Below are 21329 nucleotides of genomic sequence, written 5' to 3'. Positions count from 1 at the left end.
ATGGAATGTCTTTATATATAAAGGGTTGAGCTATGCCCATGTTGTCTCTCATGTCTCCATTTTCTCAAAAAATATTTTTTTCTGTTGTCTGTCTGGATCGCTTCTTCATCCCACAAATTACAATAATGAGGAAAGTTGTACTTTCTAGCATCCTTCAGATATCTTTTTAGTTCCGCCATGTACTCTTTACATTCTTCATTACCGTATTAATATATCATCTTTGTCGCTTTCTTCCACATCTTTGATATTTCTCAACATGACTTTCAATTCGCTTCTTTCTATTCTAGTGAGGGCAAACTTAATCCATCTCGACACATATCCCAAGGGAGAACGGTTTGAAAGGTTATAATGCTTTTCAAACCCCAGAAGGGGCTCAATCTCGGGACCAATGTTAGCAGTCCACGACGCTACCACTACACCAGCAGGCCTCTGTGTGTGTGTGTGTGTGTGTGTACAATATTTCATATTTATCTTCCCCCACCCAGTTTCTCCTTGCCATCTATACACTAATGCTCCCCTACATCATCTCTTATCCACCCTTCCTTAAACCCTTACACGTTCCTGCATCAACCCACAGCCTAAGTATCTAGTATCTATCTTCCCCTTTAGTGCATAGATGGTCGTTTTACTACCATAACCTGATAATTAATCATACTCGGATAAGCGCTCCTTATGCATACACCAAGATATCTAATATCCCGTCCTTTGGAAGTTCATAAACACACGACTGAACATCATTTTCCTCCTAACCTCCCCATCGCTATTCCAGGCTACCATTATCCCCACCAATACCCTGTTTCCCAAATCGGCACCTATTTTCCCGGACTACACGAACTATCTCCGTCACTCTCCCAGCTTCTCTTCATATTGACATCATTCGCTGCCTCGTTTCATTGTCTACATACATATTAGGGTACGATTACACTAGTCAACGGATGGGTTGGATTTCGTGCCTATGGATGGATTTTCGTCCAACGTTGGAGGATTTGGGTTGGAATCCAAGTCTTGGGACGCTCAACGCCCAGTACCGTTGTTGTCCACACCTCGGAAGAGATCCGAAGGAAAGAAACTGAAGATATATAATAATAGTATTCATATTTACGATATATATATACATATATATATATATGTATATATATATATATATATATATATATAATATACATACATACACACATATACAAATTATTCAGTAATAAGAGAAATTATCGTTTGACTACTAATGTAAACATCGCTAATTTTTCTTACGCGCGAAAACTCTTCTCACCTTTTGCTTGGAGTAGAATACTGAAGTTATCATCCTCTAATAAAGATACTATAAGAGGTGCTTTCTAATGCGAGCCATCCCGACTACAATTATGAAATAATGATAATATTATCTGTCACTGAGTCACCCCTTCAATTACCATAATTAAGAAATAATGATAGTATTATGTCACCGAGTGAGCCTTTCAATTACCATTTTCTATGAATGACAAATGTCTTCTGCCTAGTGCTTGATAATGTGATTCACCATGGTCTTGGATCACGTGCTGGACTCGTGATCGACAGTTATTTCCATCCCGAAAGAGAGCTCAAGCTCATATGTGACAGATCTATGGGTAATGTGACTTCCACGCACACCCAACTCCCCGCCCACGAGTTGGAGTAACGACTCGCAGCGCAGCAATACTGAAATGATTTCAGCCCTGGGCGTGTGTGTGTAATATGTGCAAAAATCGTCAAATATGCGTTTTAGAGATCGAGAGTCGTTCAAAGTTATTTGGAATAGAATATTTGAGAAAATGGCATAGGCATTGGCTCTGCCAATGAGATTCCTCATTCTGGATAGAGGGCGGGGCTTGTTGTAGCCCCTTTACGTGATTGGTTAGTATCTCTCTACACGGTAAGTCTGGACGTACGTGCAACACTTATTATAGGATGAACGAAAGCTAAAGTTGTATTTAATTAAAGCCTTTCGTCGACTAGTGCAAACCCTACCTTTCCCAATGCATACAACTTTTAATTCTTCCTACTACTCAGCCTAATCGCAAGCCGCGACGCAGGCCACACAGCACAGGGCAAAGGCAGACTTCCTATAGCTGAACTGAAGTACAGTTTGAACTCTCGATTGAAATGCTAAGTTAATCTAGAAGCATTTCAAGTGAAAGGGAAGTCCTACCTGCGTCCAAGTTGGCGCTAATGCTTAAATCTTTCTTTTACCTACATGATTTCAGCATGCTAGTCCCTATGGGTAAAAGCGCTGGATACCACAGCAATCAAAATAATCTTCCCATTCAGTTTCTCTAGACTTCCCCGCCGTCGTCCCGCGCATTACCACGCGGCTCACGACATAACCGTCACTCCCATTTTCATCGAGTTTGTTTTACACTGTTGCATCGCGCATTGGGAAGGTCCGTCCCCGAAGCAGTCCACAAAAAGGCAATTTTGTGTCGCCATGCAGGAAGACCGGCCCCTCTTTCCCAAAAATAAGAACAAAGAGAAAAGTGAAACTATCCCCTCAAGATAGAGAGAGGAGGGAGGGGGTGAGATATAGTGAAAAAGGGGGGGGGGAAGAGGTAGAGGGGGAGGGAGAGAGAGGGTACATGCACGCCAGAAACTTACCTTACAAAGCAATTTAAAAGACGAAAAAAATATATAAAAGCTAATTCTAAAACACTGGTGATCCACGAGGATTTTACCTGGAGAGCTGTGGGTGAGATACCGAAAATTATTAGAAAAATATATATAATCTACATAAAAAATCCAAACTACTGAACCATGTTTATGTTTAGGATTGCCCTGTCACTATATTCGTTACTAAATTATAACTTGGATCTTCATGATGAGACATGCAACTTAACGGAACAATAATCAGGGGAAACCCGCGCGGTTTAGGAACTACACCAGCTCTTCAGAGCACAACTCGCTAAACGAGTCACAGAGACAGAGAGAGAGAGAGAGAGGGGGCTTATTGTCAAGTACGCCGGCATAATATGCACGTCGTGATGCAACAATTAGTACTTTACCTTATCTAGCCTCAATTTCCTTTAATAACATAATCTGGACTAACGAGAGTCGCAAGGGGAAGTGCCCCGCTGTGCTGTTTAATTTGATCATGTGAAGTGAATGTTTGAGAGCTTTTACATTTGGAAAAAAAATTATGCAACTGGCGTGTCAATTTCAACGGGCTGATTTAAATCGCTCGCCAGTCTATAATAGTCTTGTCTACGTCAAACAATTTATGAAACAATGCCATCGACTTCTACCATGCACATGTAGGACGAAGGAATAACTGCATGTCATTCTACTTATGATCCACATGCCCTTATTTTAGTTAAACAATTCCTATTGTGATGGCAATCCCTGCTCATGTCAGACACCCTGGTTTCGCTCCTCTTTCAACTGAAACTGGAAAGTCAATGGGGCGGGAAACGCTTCCGCAGTTCAATCATTACTGTCAGCAACCAAATCGATTCTCTAGCGTGAAGGGGTAATTCCGACCGTTATAAGTAACCGATTGTCTAGTGTGCTGCAAGGATTTTGTACAACACTTTTCATAGGAGTCTACTAACAGCCAATTCCCATTAGTAATATAATGTACCATCCAGGTGACACCTTCATATATGTCTGCTACAAATTTATTTGTATAGTCTGCTACAAATTTATTTGTATAATCTGCTACAAATTTATTTGTATAGTCTGCTACAAATTTATTTGTATAAATTTCCGTTGCACCATTTCGGTAACAAAGATATTTTTTTTGGAATGTAAGAAAAATGTGTGGGCACCGGAAAAAATATACACGCCCATCGTACTCTCATAGCACTGTGCTAAACGGATATCATGCATTCTTTTCTCTACACATCGTAGAATCGTCGCGAGGGAAACGGACGGGGGTCTGTCGTTGTAAACAAGAGTACCAACCGTACGCGAAAATCCAGACCTGCAGCTGGCAGGGGTACCCGCAGCGAGATTCCATGCACCATAATGCAGCTTCTCTTCGGTGACAGAATAAATATACCAACTATTTAAATAATTCATATATTTAATTTTACCTCTTTTAATGAACTGGCTCGTCTAATTTTGTCTTCTACAAAATACGGAAAAGACGAGATTGAGAAATCACACCGACGGCTTGTCTCGAAGATGACCAAGCTACACGTGCATATGTTGCAACTGTTTACTTAAGGGGGCTCTGATGTATTTACAATAAATCTTCCTCGCTATAACACTCATCAAATAAATGTACAACGCAGATCTTACGGCAAATGTGATGGATCTATTTACATATGTTTTATACACTTGGTACCATATGTAGAATGGTGAAAACGATCGCTTTCAAAACACACGCACGCCACACACAGAGGGAGAGGAGGGAGTAGAGGAAAGGCAAGGAAAGTGGAAGAAGACAAGATGGAAGATGGCAAGAGGAGAGTGGGAGAGAAGGGGAAAGGAAGGAGGAAAATTGGTCAAGAGAGAAAGATGATAGGGACCGAGAATGTAAACGAAGAAAAGGGATAGGGGGTGGAATGTGAAAAAGTAACAGATAAGGAGAATTTTTTGGAAAAGGAGATAGGAAAGGGAAAAAGGGAAGAGGCAAAAGGAGGAGGGAAGGTGAATGCGAAAGGGGAAAGGGGAGGCGAAAGGAACATGGGGAAGGGGAAAGACAGGAATGGGAAGGGGAAAGGGAGGAAGGTTAAGGGGGAAGAAAAGGGGAGGGAATTGGGAGAAGCGAAAGGGGGGAAGGAAAATGGAAAGAAGAAAGGAAAGGGGAAGTCAAATGAGAGAAGGGAAACTATTACGGGAGGAAGTGGATGAGAGAAAGGAGGAGAGGAAGGCGGAGACTGAAGGCAATTGGAAAGAGTGAAGTGAAGGGGAAGGCAAAGGATGGAAAATGGAACGAGGAAAAACTCGTATCAAATGTTTCTTAACCATTTCCTTTCTCGGCACCCACAGTTGCCAGAAATATGGCTTACAGAGCATTAGAATTTATTGACAGGACGGTTACAAAACTGCAGAGGTAATCATTAAACTATTTGGCAATAGTTAGAACCATCCTTTGTTGTACAATTTTGGTCTCCGTCCAACAGAATGGATATCAATTCACTTGAATCGGTACAGAGGAGGGTGACCAAATGAAATGAGTTAGAAATTTACCATACAAAGACCGGTTTAGGCACCATATGCTCTATAGAAAGACGAAGAGTGAGGGGTGATCTAATAGAGGTATTCAAATGGGTCAAGGGCTCTAACAAGGGTGATGGTTACAAGGTCATCATATTAAGACAGCAGGGCAGGATTCGTAGTAACTGATTTAAGTTGAAAAAAAAAAGTTTCAGAGAGGAATAGTTGAGAACTGATTTAAAATAGACTTGGTAACCATACAGCGAGCGCTGAAACAATAGGTTGTTTTATGAGATCAGAGAACTTTATGAATAGGGATGACGATGGTAAGGCACGGAACTGCATAATGTAAGCCCCATGGTCTCTTGCAGTCTTCTCAATTTATGTTCTTATTTAAGCAAAACAGTACCCCCCCCCTGCTGCTGCAAAGGCTACAGTCGTTATATCAAGCTGCGTTTACACCAAGCGAATTGAATCTATTCATGAAGAATCAACACGATTCATGAATCGTGTCGTTTATTCGCCACACTAGTTTCAATGTAACCGTTCCCACCGGGCGAATCGGCATGATTCGAATGGACTCGATTCGCCTGGTGACGGTTAACTTGCGTGGCGAATCAACAACACTCTTCATGAATCGTGTAGATTCTCCATGAACTGAATATATTCGATTCACCTGGTGTAAACGTAGCCTTACTGCATCGAGCACTTTTAAGGCAATCCCAGAAACACCTTTTTAGATGAATGTCGGCCAACGAGTTGCGATGGTAACAAAAGACAAAATGACTTAGAGACGGCCGGAGGTTGGAAACGAGAGGGGTGGGGGGTTAAGGAGGGAAATGAAAGTACGGAGCGCTGGGGAAAAGGAGATGGAAAGGAAGGGGACGGTGAAAGATGGAGAAAGGGAGAGGACAGGGAAGGGTGGGAGGATGGAGAGGGAGTGGGAGGAAGGAGAGGGAGTGGGAGGGAGGAGAGGGAGTGGGAGTGAGAGAGAACAGGAACGGAAGAAGAAAGTTGAAGGGAAAATAGTTAAGAAAATGAAAAGGGTAATGAAGGAGAAGTTGGACAGTAAAGGGGGGAAAGAGAGGTAGGGAAGAGAAAAAAATGTGTAAATGTGAAGTGGGAGTCAAACTGGCAAAATTAATAATGAGAAAATGACGGGGATGGAGGAAGCGACGAAGAAGCGTGGATAGGAGGGGGGAAACGGTGGGAGAGAAGTTTTGATGGGCAAATGCCACAAGAAAACGTGCGCGTGCGCACATACAAGCACACACACATATATTAAACACGTCACACAATAGTAACCACGTATCTGGTCTGTTCATCAAAAAAATACTTCTGCAATCCAGTTGACTTTCCACATAGCCTGCAGTCACTGAAGTTCCTTCATGGTGCACACAAATGTTCACTTCAGGCTTTACAGGTCTTCCAATTACCTGTGGAGATAAAATGCAGAACATGAGAGCTTCAGCTACACTACAAAGACACTCCCTTTAACAACCTTTAATTCAGTTGCGTCGTAAGATCGTGAGTTTTCGTATACGATTTAGAATTTATACCCTTTCTCCGTCGCTACAATGCCCCTCCCCCCACAAAAAAAAAAAAATAAAATAAAAATATCAAATCAATCAACTCCCAAAACCAAGTGACAAAATCAAATAAAAATATCAAATCAATCATCAACTCCCAAAACCATGTCAATGGAATGAACCATGGAACTGGAGAAATATCTACGACAGCGACCAAAATTTTGTTGATCCAACTCGTCACTGGCCTTGCCTTTCTTGAAATCCTATGCTCTACGAAATCCCAACACAACCCCTAAACCTTTAACATTCACACACACACACACACACACACGGAGAGATAGTGAGAAAGGGGAAGGGAAGAGGTGGGGAGGGGGAGGGGAAGGAGAGACAGGCTATGCATTTGAAAATGCGACTCCTTCCGAGAGAGATCGACATTGATTAGTTTCTAGTCGAATCCACACTTGACACTTCTACTGGTACTACCTTCAACATCAACTCAGGCTGCTGCAACCGAATTCGGTAACCCTGGGGCATCCGAAGGCACACCTACGTGACAAAATACACGAATGACGCACACAAATTCGCCTTGGCAACGGAGGATGGTCATCGAAGAGAAAGGAATCGAGTTAGGCCTAAGTATCAATGTACTGGCGCTTAAAACGTCCCTGGAAGTTTACCTTAACAGCCATTTCGTGTATTTTCACGAAGTATACTCGAATACTCAATACAACCCATACCCGATAATAAAACTTGTTCATAACGCACGCGATTACTAACGCAAAACGTGGGCAATTTGATGGAGAGCTCAATCGATGGAACGCTTGGATCTATCTGGTTGCATGCCTGGGAGAGTTCTGCTAACGGCTGAATTAGCTCTAACCCAAAGCCTAATCTACTTATGCATTTCCTACACTCGCAGTGACTATGTTTTCGATTGAACGATTCCTTCGCCAGTTTCAACAGAGATGACAAGCGAGAATGTGCTCAACACGGAAACGAAGGTAAAATGTTTTTGGTCTCCTTAGAATTGATCGGCTTCCTATTCAAAAGCGTGTGTACATTGTACATTGTATGTAAAGTGTATGTACACTGTACATTGTATGTAGTGTATGTACATTGTATGTAAAGTTTATGTACATTGTACGTGGACATCGACATGGGTGACACACACACACACACACACAATATATATATATATATATATATATATATATATATATATATAGTTTATGGCGTGGGAATGGACGATATGTGTATGATGGGGCAACTTTAATAGTCATGTAGGTTCATCGACCTACACTGATCCTGGGCAGCGATACGAGCAACTAAATGCGCTGAGGACACACTATTTTGACAGACGTCTTGTGAAAATAAAGTTCTACAAAATAATAATAATAAATATATAATTAAAAAATCATCAGAGTTTACCCGAAACAAATTGCCACTTGATGACAACACGAAAAACCCAAGACAATATGACCAAATTGCGTGATCCTGTGAAACAACGAGGGCAACGACAGAGAAACTAACTGACGAGCAGAACCCGACGCGTACACAAAAGAACGATTTTCGCATTTCCAAGGCTTCACAAATTAGTCCAAACTACAGGAGAAATTCCCGACATTATGGTCAACATAAATCCTACAAAACACACCTAAATTAACCATGCATTCGCACGACATAAAGAAGACGTCCCAGAATAAATTCATGTCATACACTCGCGCAACCTACTTTAGGTGATATCACAACCGTCACATGTCGTAAAACTTTTGATGAGTCATCGTCGGCCTCGACCACAAGAGAAAACGTAGATCAAAAGAACCTAGGGGGGGACAGCAGTATTATACCATAAATGGTTGTCGTTACGTTTATCTGGTTACCGGCCGAGAATTTTATTCAGCTCAACAATATTTATGGGCTAGTGAACATCAGTTTGAATAACCAATATATTGACACTAATTCGAGCAGATAACACTGTGCGCGCGCGCGCGGTGTCTACGTCGTAAATATATCCAAGAAAATATATACATATATATATATGCAAGGTAACTACTTAAGAAAATAAACAAACAGAGCAGAGCACTTTCGTATATTACAACTAGTGTAATTTACACTGAAGATGTAATATACGAAAGTGTTCTGCTCCGTTTGTTTATTTTCTTAAGTGGTTACCGTGCATTTACAAAACACACGTTCCTAGTGTTTTTATTGCACACACATACATATACATATATATATATATATATACATACACCATTATGTGGTTGTCCCGAGGTCTAGAGTCGCGCATAGGTCTACACTACTTTCTTTTGCGCATGGAATCTATAAATGCACATTTAAATCTACATACTGTAATCACACTAGTAGCAGAAACAATATATCCTGCACAAGTGCCCCCACTAACTTATTCATACTTCTGTAGGCCAATGCTCCTCACTTTGATGAGTTTGTCCCATGGGCAGATTGGGCTGAGGATAACCCTCCCAAACCCACCACCTGTTTCAGATAGCCTATCAACAACCTCACTCGATCAGACAAGGCCCAAGGGTCTAAGAGTGTTTTTCCAACCTTTTTTCAGACGACCCCCAACATCATCCTCATAAGACAGCGACCTCATTAATCTATTTTTATATGTGGTTATTGTATTGAATATAATAAAAAAAAATATATATATACGTCTTAGCGAGCCCAGGGTTGGGAAACATTGACCTAAGAGACGGTGACTAAGCGGATTTTCAAACAATGCTATCGATTCTGGTGGACATAGGTCAGTAAAGCACCTCTCACTCCCGACGCACACTGAAAAAGACAAACAGCCGACTCCCCCCCCCCCCATTACACACACGCCTCTTCCTGAAGGTGTGGACCCAAGGGGCCGGTACCTAGTCTCCTGGACAACCCCCGGACATCAGTTGCCGGTTATCTAAAGGCCATGGACCTGCCTGTAAGACCTGGTGCACCGGATTGATTGATCCCATTTTTCTTTTTTTATACGAAGAGTGATTGCCGGCGACTGCTGTGGCGAACTGACCCCACACAGAAAATGGATGAAATACTAACGTATCTTCCCGGAGAGATTTACGGAAGGGAGTAGGAAGCGTTGCAGGATCACGTAGAACGACGGAATTCCGACGAATCTAGAGAAGATATACGAATGATGAATATTTACAAGGCAAATATTAGATACATAAATGCACGTGTTACATAGGCATTTCTATACACACACATCTCTTCCCACCAATAAACGGTCACTATATGCCCTTTCCATGAATTTTTACTCCCTAAACAAACATGCATAAGGCATAACGAAATTACCTGCTTACGAGTTTATTTTCCACACACACACATGCACATTCCATTCTCGTAAACCATCTTGCATTTCCCTCGGACCTGCACCAACAATGTCCTTCCTAACCTACGGAATCACTAATCAAGTAGGGAATCATTAAACAGTACTGAATTTCACATATATTTCGAATTTGAGTTTCCCCACGTTTATTTTATTATTTTGTTGTTACTTCTACTGATACTATATCCTTCCTATCCACGCCATCTTTACATACTTCTCTTAGCACCCTTCACAGCCCACCCCTCTCCCCACCTTTATTACTGCACAACCGTTTCTCTTCCAACCGCCACTGCAAGCCTAGGCTCCAATTCCCATTTGATTTCAGACACGATGTCCAATTTGTTTCCTTATCTATTGCAGTATGCTCTGGTTTAAATCTGTATTCCATTCACCCACTTTCTTGCTATATCTTGGCATACAAATCTACCTGTATTTGCCATTCCCTAATGGTCGCCACCACATCAGTTATGAATGACCGTTACGTTCATAGCTCCACTATGAATAAGTAATCACGACACACACTTGCTTCTTTCATCTCTCCATATTAACTAAACTACGTAACATTTAGTTAATTTAGGTGTAATAATCAAATCGACGATACTTGACACAGAAATTGTACACGTAGTTACATTATATTTGATCTCCAACAACCACAAGTCTGATACGCGTCTAGTTTTGAGGAACGACAGGTTAGGATTTGTGAGCCCGGATGCCCTCCCCCACCCCCAAACGACATCAACGATCTCTACTCACAGATATCTTCATTAATTCCATGTATTTTTACACAAAATGTGAGCTGAAAAACAACCTCTGGTTTCATGTTACCAGGCGACTTGGAAACCGACTCAGTCTCAGTCTGTCGCTGCTTCTAACAAAACAAAACGAGACCAATGCCATCTGTCAGCTGCGTTTTTTTTTTTTTGTCAAAAGAATTAAAAAGTAAAATACGCTGTAGTTTAAAAACGCCAGAAAGTCCCATTACCCGATTCTGAACGTTTAAATGCATTATGTTCCTTAAAGCAGTGTACATATTACGTCCACCCAATACTGACAGTGCAGGAGTGCGAGAGAGGTGGGGGGCTATAAGAAAAGAGAAAGAAAAAAGGAGAAGAAAAGAGGAGGGGATGGAAAGGGTAGAGGATTAGAGGGAGGGGAGAGGAGGGAGTGGGGACAGACGAGAGAAGAGGAGGGAGGGGAGAGGAGGGAGCGGAGGGATGAGCAGGGAGGGAAGAAAGAGGAAGTTGTAATAATTGTTGCCTCGAATGTATGACAACCGCAGTCACATTTGCTAATAACGGTCCTCAAGCCTTCCCCGGGGATTTTAGGACTGAAAGAGAAAGAGAAAGAGAAAGAGTGTCTTGCAAATGCGCATGCATGGTATCATGTAGTGTGAACGTTCTAGAAGTAACCGTGATCGCGTACATGCTTGAGTGGGCCGAGAGCATGTCTAGTTGCCAGATGCACAGTATTTCCAAGCGGTACGTATAACATTTTTCTAAGCGATACATCATTCCAGATTGTGGACAGTTTTTATGCAATGTGGATCAAACTAGTATCACCTCTCCCATCTGATTAAACTGTTGCCAGATGCCGTAATAAAACGAGGTATAAAGTTATACGTGTTTCACACACAAATGTCCAATAAAATTCATGTGTACATGAAAACGGACACAATGACATGTACATTGTTATATTTGGTTGGTTGTTATTATTAATAAGAGTATTACGTGTCACCATAATTTCGACAAAATCCTGGAGCTGGCCAACCGATGCAGTGAATCTCAACGTTCAATCTTCATGCATGATCGATTTACGAGAAATGTGGTAGGCGCGCTGACATATAAGTTCTCCATTTTATATTCATGTCCTTAAGTGGCCTGTATAATCCTACGATATTTTTTTTCTCGCAAATATTCACCATGATTTTTTTCTGTGTTCGAACATTCCATGTCTGACCGCAAAACAGTTTGATCGCCTTTATTCAATCCATTGGCCTGGCCCCTAACACGATTTGCATAAATACACTACCTACCCACCCGTCTTGCTTCAACAACCATCACACTTTATCAAATGTGTCTACACTCCTTAATTTTTCGAATCTGCCGTCTACACCATAAGTACTTACCAACGATCATTCAAAATTATGGCCTGTATTCATATTCACGTATCTTACAAGACTCGTCAATGTTTTCTACTCCGATAAAACTACAGCATTATTATCATTATTACTATTATCATTATCTATCTTAAATCCTACTCGGTGTTCTAATATCTATTTTCATAAGAGAAACAAAATTAAGGAAGTTGAAACTAGATTGCGTACGGAAGAAAAATTCCTCATACCACATAATCCCTAGAAAATCTACAACTATCTCTGACCGCTTCCAGGTTAGCTGCGGAGTTGCACTGCATTGCCGTGGATCCCACGTCATGGCTGAGAAAATGTCGGATTTCTTTAATGATCTCATGCGTAGAGCATGGAGTGGGAGGATGCGGAAGAGCATGAAGAAATGTGGGTGATGGAAGAAATGTGGGATGGGGAAAATACGTTAAACCGGCCGGGCTGAGAAAAAAGGGATGGTTGTGAGAACAGTGATTGAGAGGAACGGGAGCGAGGAGAGTGGCAAGATGGGCGGATGGGAAGAAGAGGAACAGGAGCAAGGAAGAGATGAACAAGAGGAAAGAGAGGAACTGGAAGAGAGAGGACGGGTAAGATAGGGTAGTGCGTGTGGCAGAGGAGAGAGAAGGGAAGAGGAGAGGAGGGACGAGAGGGAGGGGAAAGGAAAGAAAGGAGGGACGAGAGGAGAGGAAAGAAAGGAGGGACGAGTGAAAGAGAGGAGAAACGAAATGAAGAGAAGAGGAACGAGATGAAGAGGAGAGTGACGGAAGAGAGATGTGGGACGATGGGAGAGGAGGGACGAGAGGAGAATAGGGTCGGGAGGGGACAAGGGATGGGAGGGAGAGTGGTGAGATAGATGGGGAGGGACGAGAGGGACTAGAGGGAGAGGAGGGACGGGAGGGGAGCAGGGCGGACGGGAAGGGAGTAGGAGGGACTGGAGGGGAATAGGGGGCGGGAAGGGACGAGGGATGGGATAGATTGGGAGGGACGAGATGGAGAGGAGGGACAGGAGGGGAATAGGGGCGGGAAGGGATGAGGGATGGGAAGAAGAGTGGCGGGATAGATGGGGAGGGAAGAGAGGGATAGGAAGGACGAGATGGAAGGAGAGGAGAATAGGAGACGGGGGGGGACGGGAGGGAAAGTGGCGAAATATGAGGTGGGAGAATAAAAGGCGGCGTGAAGAGGGGAGGAACAAGTGGGGGGTTGCACAAGAGGAGGGAGAGTAGAGAGGTGGAGAGGGAGAGGAGGGACAGGGGAATGGTCTGGATGAGGAAAGGATCAAGAGGGGAATGGATGCAGAGGACTGGAGGAGGAGGAGGAGGAGGAGGCCAAAAAGTGAGGTAGATTAACAAAAGGAAGGCCATATTATGTGGCTAATGAGGGGGGGAACGACAGGGGGAAAGGGGAATGTGGGAAGGACAAGGAGAAAGGGGAAGGAGGGAAGGACAGGGAAAGGGGAATGAGGGAAAGACGGGGGGAAAGGGGAATGAGGGAAGGACAGGGGGGAAGGGGAATGAGGGAAGGACAGGGGGAAAGGGGAATGAGGGAAGGACAGGGGGAAAGGGGAATGAGGGAAGGACGGGGGGAAAGGGGAATGAGGGGAGGACAGGAAGAGGGGAGGCAGAGGTGAGGTGAGAAATGGGACAGGAAGAGGACAGTGATATCGTCAACACCAAGAAAGAGAAAAACTGGAATGGGGACAGAGGGAAAAAAGGGGAAGTGGAAAAGGGGACATAAGTGAGGGAAGAGGATCTGGAAGGAAAGAGAAGAAAGGGCATGAGGGATAGGGAGGGAAAGGGGAGGTAAGGAAGGGAAGATGGAAGTGGAGGGGCACGAGCGAGAGGAAGGGATTAGGGGGAAGGGGGATGGAGAAGGGGAATGGGGAGGGAGAAGGAGAAGGAGAAGGGGGCGGGGGAAGGGAGGAGCGGGACAGGAGGGAGGGAGGAGAGGGACAGGAGGGAGGGAGGAGAGGGACAGGAGGGAGGGAGGAGAGGGACAGGAGGGAGGGAGGAGAGGGACAGGAGGGAGGGAGGAGAGGGACAGGAGGGAGGGAGGAGAGGAACAGGAGGGAGGGAGGAGAGGGACAAAAGGGGAAGGGCATGGGAGAAGAGAGGCAGGAGGGGAATGGGATGGGAGGAGAGGGACAAAAGGGGAAGGGAGAGGTGGAAGAGAGACAAGAGGGAAAATGATGAGGGACTTGAGGGGAAGAGGAAGAGGAGGGGGACGAGAAGGAGGAGTGGGACAGGAGAAGGGGCAGGGAGAAGAAAGACAGGAGGGAGGGGGGAAGGGGGAGGAGAGAGTGGAAAGGGACAGGACGAAGAGGGACAGGAGGCGGACGGGAGGGCATGGAGGGGATGGGAGTGGCAGGAAGAAAGGGGGGACAGAAGAGGGGGAGACACAAGAGTGGAGGGGAGGAGAGTAGGGATGGGTAGGAGAGGGCCAGGAGGGGGTGTGGGAGAGAGTGCCAGGGGTGGAGGGGGTGTGGGAGAGAGTGCCAGGGGTGGAGGGGGAGTGGGAGTGTGCGTCAGGGGTGGAGGGGGTGTGGGAGTGTGCCAGGGGAGGAGGGGGTGTGGGAGAGTGCCAGGTGTGGAGGGGGTGTGGAAGAGAGTGCCAGGTGTGGAGGGGGTGTGGAAGAGAGTGCCAGGGGTGGAGGGGGTGTGGGAGAGAGTGCCAGGGGTGGAGGGGGTGTGGGAGAGTGCCAGGGGTGGGGGGGAGTGGGCAGGAGGGGGAGGAGGAGAGGGACAGGGAAAGAAAGGACAAGAGGGGATGGAGAAAAGGAGGATAAGAGGTAAAGGAGAGTAATGGCTGGAAGAGAGAGAGAGAGAGAGAGAGAGAGAGAGAGAGAGAGAGAGAGAGAGAGAGAGAGAGAGAGAGAGAGAGAGAGAGAGAGTGTATAGGAGAGACTAGGATAGAGGAGGGGCGAAAAAGACGGCAGGCCGAAGTAAAAATTAAGTGGAGAATGTGTTACATGGCAACGGATTTAGTAAACGAGGCAATGGAAAGAAAGTGGGTGAGATGACGAGAGGAAAGAGGAGAAAATATTGAGAGAAAGGAGAGGACAGTTATGAAATGGAAAGTGGGGAGGAGGGGTGGAACGTGTCACAAGGATATGAGAAACGAGAATTGGGCGGAACACTGAGAGATGGGATGGACAAGGGAAAGATGAAAGGGCACCATAGGAACGAGTTTGTGAAGGACGATACGGAAAGAATGGTAATACAGGAAGATGGGCCAGAAGGGGAGAAGACAGGAACGTGAAGGGGGAACATGCGGGGGGAGGAAATGATCAATAGGGGGGATGAAGAGAACAGGAGGGGTGAAGGGAACAGACGAAAGCGATGGGGCGGGAATATGTATGGTGTGTGTGTGTGTTATATGCCACATACTAAGTGGGTATAGGTAGTAAGGTATAAGAAGGGATTGGTGTGGATAGAAACGACCTGAAAGTGGGATGGGATCAAAGCCAAAGGGAATGGAATTCTAACAACACTAGGGGGATACTGACTATTGAAAAAAAGTGGTGGAAAAATGTCCCAAGAGTTTAGGAGACCCGGAGGTGAGGGAGGGAGGGAGGGAGGGAGGGAGGAAGAGAGAGAGAGAGAGAGAGAGAGAGAGAGAGAGAGAGAGAGAGAGAGAGAGAGAGAGAGAGAGAGAGAGAGAGAGAGAGAGAGAGAGGGGGGGGAAGTCTCAGACTGGAAATTGGAAATTACTTGAGAAGTGGGTGAGGGATTGGAGAAGTGAGAGTGAATTAGGAATAGAAAGGGCTGACTTGTGGCATGGGTTAAAATGATGCTCAAAAGGTATGGAATGGGGGGGGGGCAGGAACCATGGGCAGCATTGGGATGGAAGGGGAAGGAGTGGCTGCTTATGTGGAAGAATAGATGGAAGAGAAGTGTGTGAGTGGAATAGAATATTGTTATTGTCTCCGGGAGGATAGGAATGTGAAGAGGGAGATGGACGATAACACGAGGGAGGCTCAACACCACGACGATTACAGGAAATGCTTGGGATTTCATAAGTACAGAGGGAGGAACACGACAGCAACAGAGATGTAGTGTTGCGCAAAAGCGGACACGAGAATCGAAAGTTAATATGGGAATGGGGCATGACCATGACACAAAGACGAGGGGGGGGGGGAAGGGAAGGGAGTGAATAACATGGGACGGATGAGTGGAGAGGATACGCGAGGCTTTGGGGCATTTGGATAGAGATTGGATGGCAAGGGTAAGTTTATGCTGAAGGAACACCAGAGGCTGGGAGGAAAATTTTAAAACATGAGGCGGGGAGGGCAGGAGAGATGAAGAGAGAATGTTCTGGGGAGGGGACGGGAGGTTGTTTGGATAGTGAGAGGAGGGAACAATATGATGCTCGGGGGGAGAGAGGGAGGGAGGGAGGGAGAGAGAGAGAGAGAGAGAGAGAGAGAGAGAGAGAGAGAGAGAGAGAGAGAGAGAGAGAGAGAGAGAGAGAGAGAGAGAGAGAGAGAGAGAGGGGGGGGGGAGGAGGAGAGGAGAGGAGCCGGTAAAGAGTAGGGAGAGGACGGGAGACGAAGTAAAGGCGTGTGTGGAGGGGAGGGGAGCGAGTGGGGAGGGGGAGGGGGAGGGAGAGGGATCGTGGAGGGGAGCGGAGAGGGATCGTGAAGGCGAAGCGAATGAGATGAGAGGTGGAGTGTGGGAGAACGAGTGAAGGGGTGACCAGGTAAAAAAGGACTCGACAAAAAAGTAATAATAATAAAATAAAATAAAATATGGGGGTTGGTGGGAATGCGAGATCTACACCAACAGAAAACGCAAGGCGGAAACGAGGTGTACTAAGAAAATGTTTGTTTGGCGATAAGCAATTCGGGCGAGACAACGAGAACGAAGTGACGAGGTTGGGGCAATAGTGAAGCCCACGTACCAACATTACGAGTTCGGGAAGCTATTAATTTCCTCTCGTGTTAATGCAGAAAAAAACGATGGTTTAAGGGAACTGTTGGGGGGGGGGGAGGAATGGTTTCGGGTTGAGATTCCTACAACCACCCACGTCTTGATACTCGTCACACCATGATCTACAGCTATCGACCCGTGCGGAGCTCCAAAGATCACAAGTAGACCTCCTTCACCCAAAAGACACACGAAACCAATTTCCTTGCAGCCCCCCCAACCCCCATTTCAAATAGGACTGTCCACACACCACTAATTCGAAAATTCCTAGTCCCTTCCTTCGGTGGGGGCCCTGTGCAGACTGTCACACCCTTGTTATGCAGCACAAACTCTTTGGTTTCAATAACACATAACCCACGACATAAAAGAGATCCCTCAGCTTTACCGAACACCCACTACTAAACAAACGACACGTATACACAGTATTACATACTCTGAATCAACACTCAACCCAATGCAAGACAATTACAACAAAACTCGATACAGCTGCGGAGATGGGTTGCGGCCCCCAGCAGTTCCGCACGTCTGTTCCCTGCCGCTAGAGGCTCCGTCTGCGTCCCGCCTCGATCCAGCTCACAACGCGCCGGTCACTCGACAACCTTGGCACCAATGTCTTGCCAGTTCTACAGCAGGATTTGCTTGCCATATTCCAGCAACCACGCCCTTGTGCATCAAGCCTACATTTGCCTTCAATTTCGAGGTTTAGACCAAAAACGCACCCCTACGTGGTATGAAATAATAAGAGCAGTAGACACGACCTTTCCCTGGCCCCTGACTGCGCAGTCTTTCCTCCCTACATAGACAACTGCGAGCAGGTCCTGCCGTACCAGCTAGCAGCACGTCTACCTGCTCGCCAGCGGCCTACACGAGACAGCTGGGGGGCGGGGGAGAAAGTTATTTTGAACATGGCCAGTCCATGCCAAGTGTGCACCGGTACCGAACGTACTTCCTAAACTAAGCGACTGCGTGCCCCTAACCAAGCACCTTTCGAAAGATTGCCTCCCGCCACGCGACCATTTTTGAGTACTTTCACCAACTGTGGGAAGAAGCCACGGAAATATGGTGATGGCCACAATGTTCGTGACCAAGGGGTGGGGAACCTCCATCCCTCGCACTTGGGTTAAGCACGCAATGTTTCATGGACACTTGTTCAATGAAGTACAACTGAGAGCGACAGATAGAAAAAAAAGGCAAGCGAGAATGAATAACGATGAAGAATGGAAGCAATCGCGGGTGAGGATTAGCAGAAATAGGTGGTGTTGGTGGGGGGGGGCATTCGACAAAGGGAATGGCGCGAGTACCAAATCATTAACATTTGTCAAATAAATTCGTCTGGCCTGTATATTAAAAATACGCACGGGAACAGTGTGGTGAGATTACTATGGGATGAATGAGGTCGTTGAATGGTGTGCCACGTGTAAGCGTTTAAGAACGAAGGTAGATTATATAAAGCGAATCAATGAAGTTAAAGAGATCCAGTGATGATATGAAACAATACTTTAGAGGTGGCAAAACGAATGTACCTACAAGTTATGTATGATATACAGACTGCTTACTTTAAGGCTTAAGCAACAAAATAGTCAGTGCGAACACTCCAACGAGTGGGTTTGCCCATGCAAATGATGGCTACATTACAACGCAGGCCAGAACGTCGCATGCTCCATAGAAGCAACGGGCACGTGGGCGACGGCGCGTCCCATTACGTTGAGAAGGCTTTCTCTTGCTACAGCCCATACGCGCACGTCGCGCTCTCGCATGCCATGGAGTTTGAGGAAAGGTGCATGGAGTTAGGACAACCAACACAGACGGGGGCGAAGGGAAGGGTAAAATACAGTTATCTCCAAAGCTGTTCCAAAGGACCACAGCAAAAAAGGAAACTGACTTTATACTACGTGCTTCTGCCCTTGCCAAACCTACCATTCTACACTCCCCGAGATCGGACATAAAAATTACACTAAATAAAACACAACATACCATAAAACCTATACATACAATCTCAAGCTTCCATGCATAGCTTAACCAATGCAAAAGTGGCCTTAAAACTAAGCATGCACTCATAAACCCCCTCACTACGCTACCCTCATCCCATACCAAGTGCAAACTCTGCCAAAGTCAGTTGTGGGTTAAACCATCAAATCCTGGAAATACAACACGGTCAAGAACAATGCAAACACACGCACGTTGAGGCACATTCAATCACGTTGTACTACGGTACATCACGTGAAGGCGTGATGCATCATGACATTGTCACGTGGTTGGCTGACGCATGGACCAGGACCTCGAAAGATCCCCCATTCGCTGCGGTGTTACCTTCCCTGGCAATTCAAGCAACATTGAACAATTATGCAAACATATACCAGAATAAAACTCCTGGCATACGGATGGAACTAGGTTAAAGACCGGAGAGTAGATGGAGGAGGAGGAGGCGACGATACAGTAAGTAGAACTCCGGAGGGTAGTTAGAGCGTGAGGAGGGGGCGAAGTGGTAGGATGAGAGGGTGAGGAGGATAAAATGCGAGCGACTGGCGGGTGGTCGGGCTAAGAAACGTGCTTGGAGTGAGGGAGGGTGATGTGAAGGTAGTGGAGGAAGGACAGGTAGGGAGGGGACGGGGGAGGCTAGGATCACGCGTCGGGAGACATGACGTGCTTGTAAAGTGAAGTGTACGTGGTAATAAAAATCAAAGATGGTTCTAAGTACTTCAGTCCTAAAAAAAAAAAAAAAAAAAATGCTCATAATCTAACACGTAGGAAGTAAGGACAAAGCTAGACGAATTTGCTATCACCGATGTCTACATTAGATTAGGATACGATCATCTCATGACCTTGCACGTGCAAGGCTTCACTTCAACCGTACACTCGCTGAGCTGATCCATAGATCAGAACACGCAATACAAGAAACGAAGGGTAATATGCTTCAACAATGGTCGCTCCTAAGCGTGGGGCGTCGCCAAGTGATCGTCCATGAATAAATTTTCATGTCGCAGCCGTACAACTCACACACAAATCAATAATTTTGCTTCCCGCGAGATGAGAACTCATGATCCCCTGCCGGAATTGTAATACCACATGAAGTGATGTAAAATATATGAAGCCCACAAGGCTACTTGAAAGATTGTAAAAGCAATTCTTGGACCGTTGCACAACGTTCGCCCACGACCAAGACTGTCAGGTGTACCAACCCTCCCGCAGTTTTACAGTAATTACCCGTACTTGTTGCTAGCAATGCTATTCATTCCTATATACCATGTTTATATATACCATCCCTACCCACTAACGAAAATTATAATAATAACAAAATTAAATAAATACAAATCAGGCTTATAGCCACCAACGGTACGGTTGGACGCCATGGCCGTTGTCCTCGAACTCAATAATAAGTAGTTCCTAACAGGATTTACGTTAATCTGAAATTTCTCCATTACAAATGCAATGTATTCCTAAACTACGTTCCTACGTTCACTTTGTACACCATATCTAGTGAGACTTGAAGTAACACAGGGAAACTTTCACCGGATGATGCCATGGTGGTGGTGTCTTGCTGAGCCGACTCCCCGACGCTGGCCAATACTTTACCTTATATCTCTTAACGCAGTATCAAATCTGAGGGAAAACAACAAAATATGAGTTGATAACCCTAAATCAACTGAGAATTAAGGCTGAATCAACTCAAAGATCCTCTAATTGTGGGATTACGTAGGAAAAATCTTGAGGAACAATCCCACGACACGTCTGACCGCTCTGGCTTCCCTTCTCCCAATGACGACAACAGTAAAACGGGGTCCACACAGTCATGACGTCACGCAGGGACTCCCAAGTTCGTTTGAAATTATTTTTTGTAGTTTTCTTTAATCTCATAGAAGTCGCTATTGTGAAATATATTCACATATATTTCCTACGTCTAAACACAATGTTCGTTACACTATACATAAAATGTGAAAAAAATCCAGCCACGGTGAACTGTAAGTTAGTTTAGGTTTGATTATTGTTCAAACTCGATCTAATACGCATTGGACACAACCTCGTTGACACATGATCTAGAAACGAATAAATTTTACAAATATATTTAGTCACCAGATAATGGTATTAAGGTCTTTGTGAAGAGTTTTGAACCGTTGTGCACACACACACACACACACACACACACATATATATATATATATATATATCTATATATATATATATATATATATATATATATATATATATATATGTATATATATATATATACACACACACAATATTACCACAGAAGAGAAACTTGTAGACAGCACTTTCGTGTATTTACTTATTCAGTGATGTCAAAA

At 44.9% G+C, this 21329-nt stretch overlaps 1 protein-coding gene across 2 annotated transcripts in view; it reads right to left on the bottom strand.

Annotated features, from left to right (window-relative positions):
* LOC143032107 (uncharacterized) overlaps positions 1-20802 on the bottom strand; it is a 41762-nt gene extending 20960 nt beyond the window's left edge. The window contains exon 1 of one of the 2 annotated variants that reach the window (XM_076196564.1): positions 20599-20802. The gene's annotated coding sequence lies outside the window, so the exon portion shown is untranslated. Of the gene's footprint in view, positions 1-17494; positions 17517-20598 lie in introns of those variants that run through there. The other variant, XM_076196568.1, reaches the window with a different exon arrangement.
* Positions 20803-21329: the final 527 nt, after the last annotated feature.

Source organism: Oratosquilla oratoria, chromosome 1 (assembly GCF_046742065.1).
Source record: "Oratosquilla oratoria isolate Oo_2021 chromosome 1, ASM4674206v1, whole genome shotgun sequence".
Lineage (NCBI taxonomy): Eukaryota > Metazoa > Arthropoda > Malacostraca > Stomatopoda > Squillidae > Oratosquilla > Oratosquilla oratoria.
Note: the sequence above shows the minus strand (reverse complement) of the source record. Positions and strands in the feature narration are given on the sequence as shown.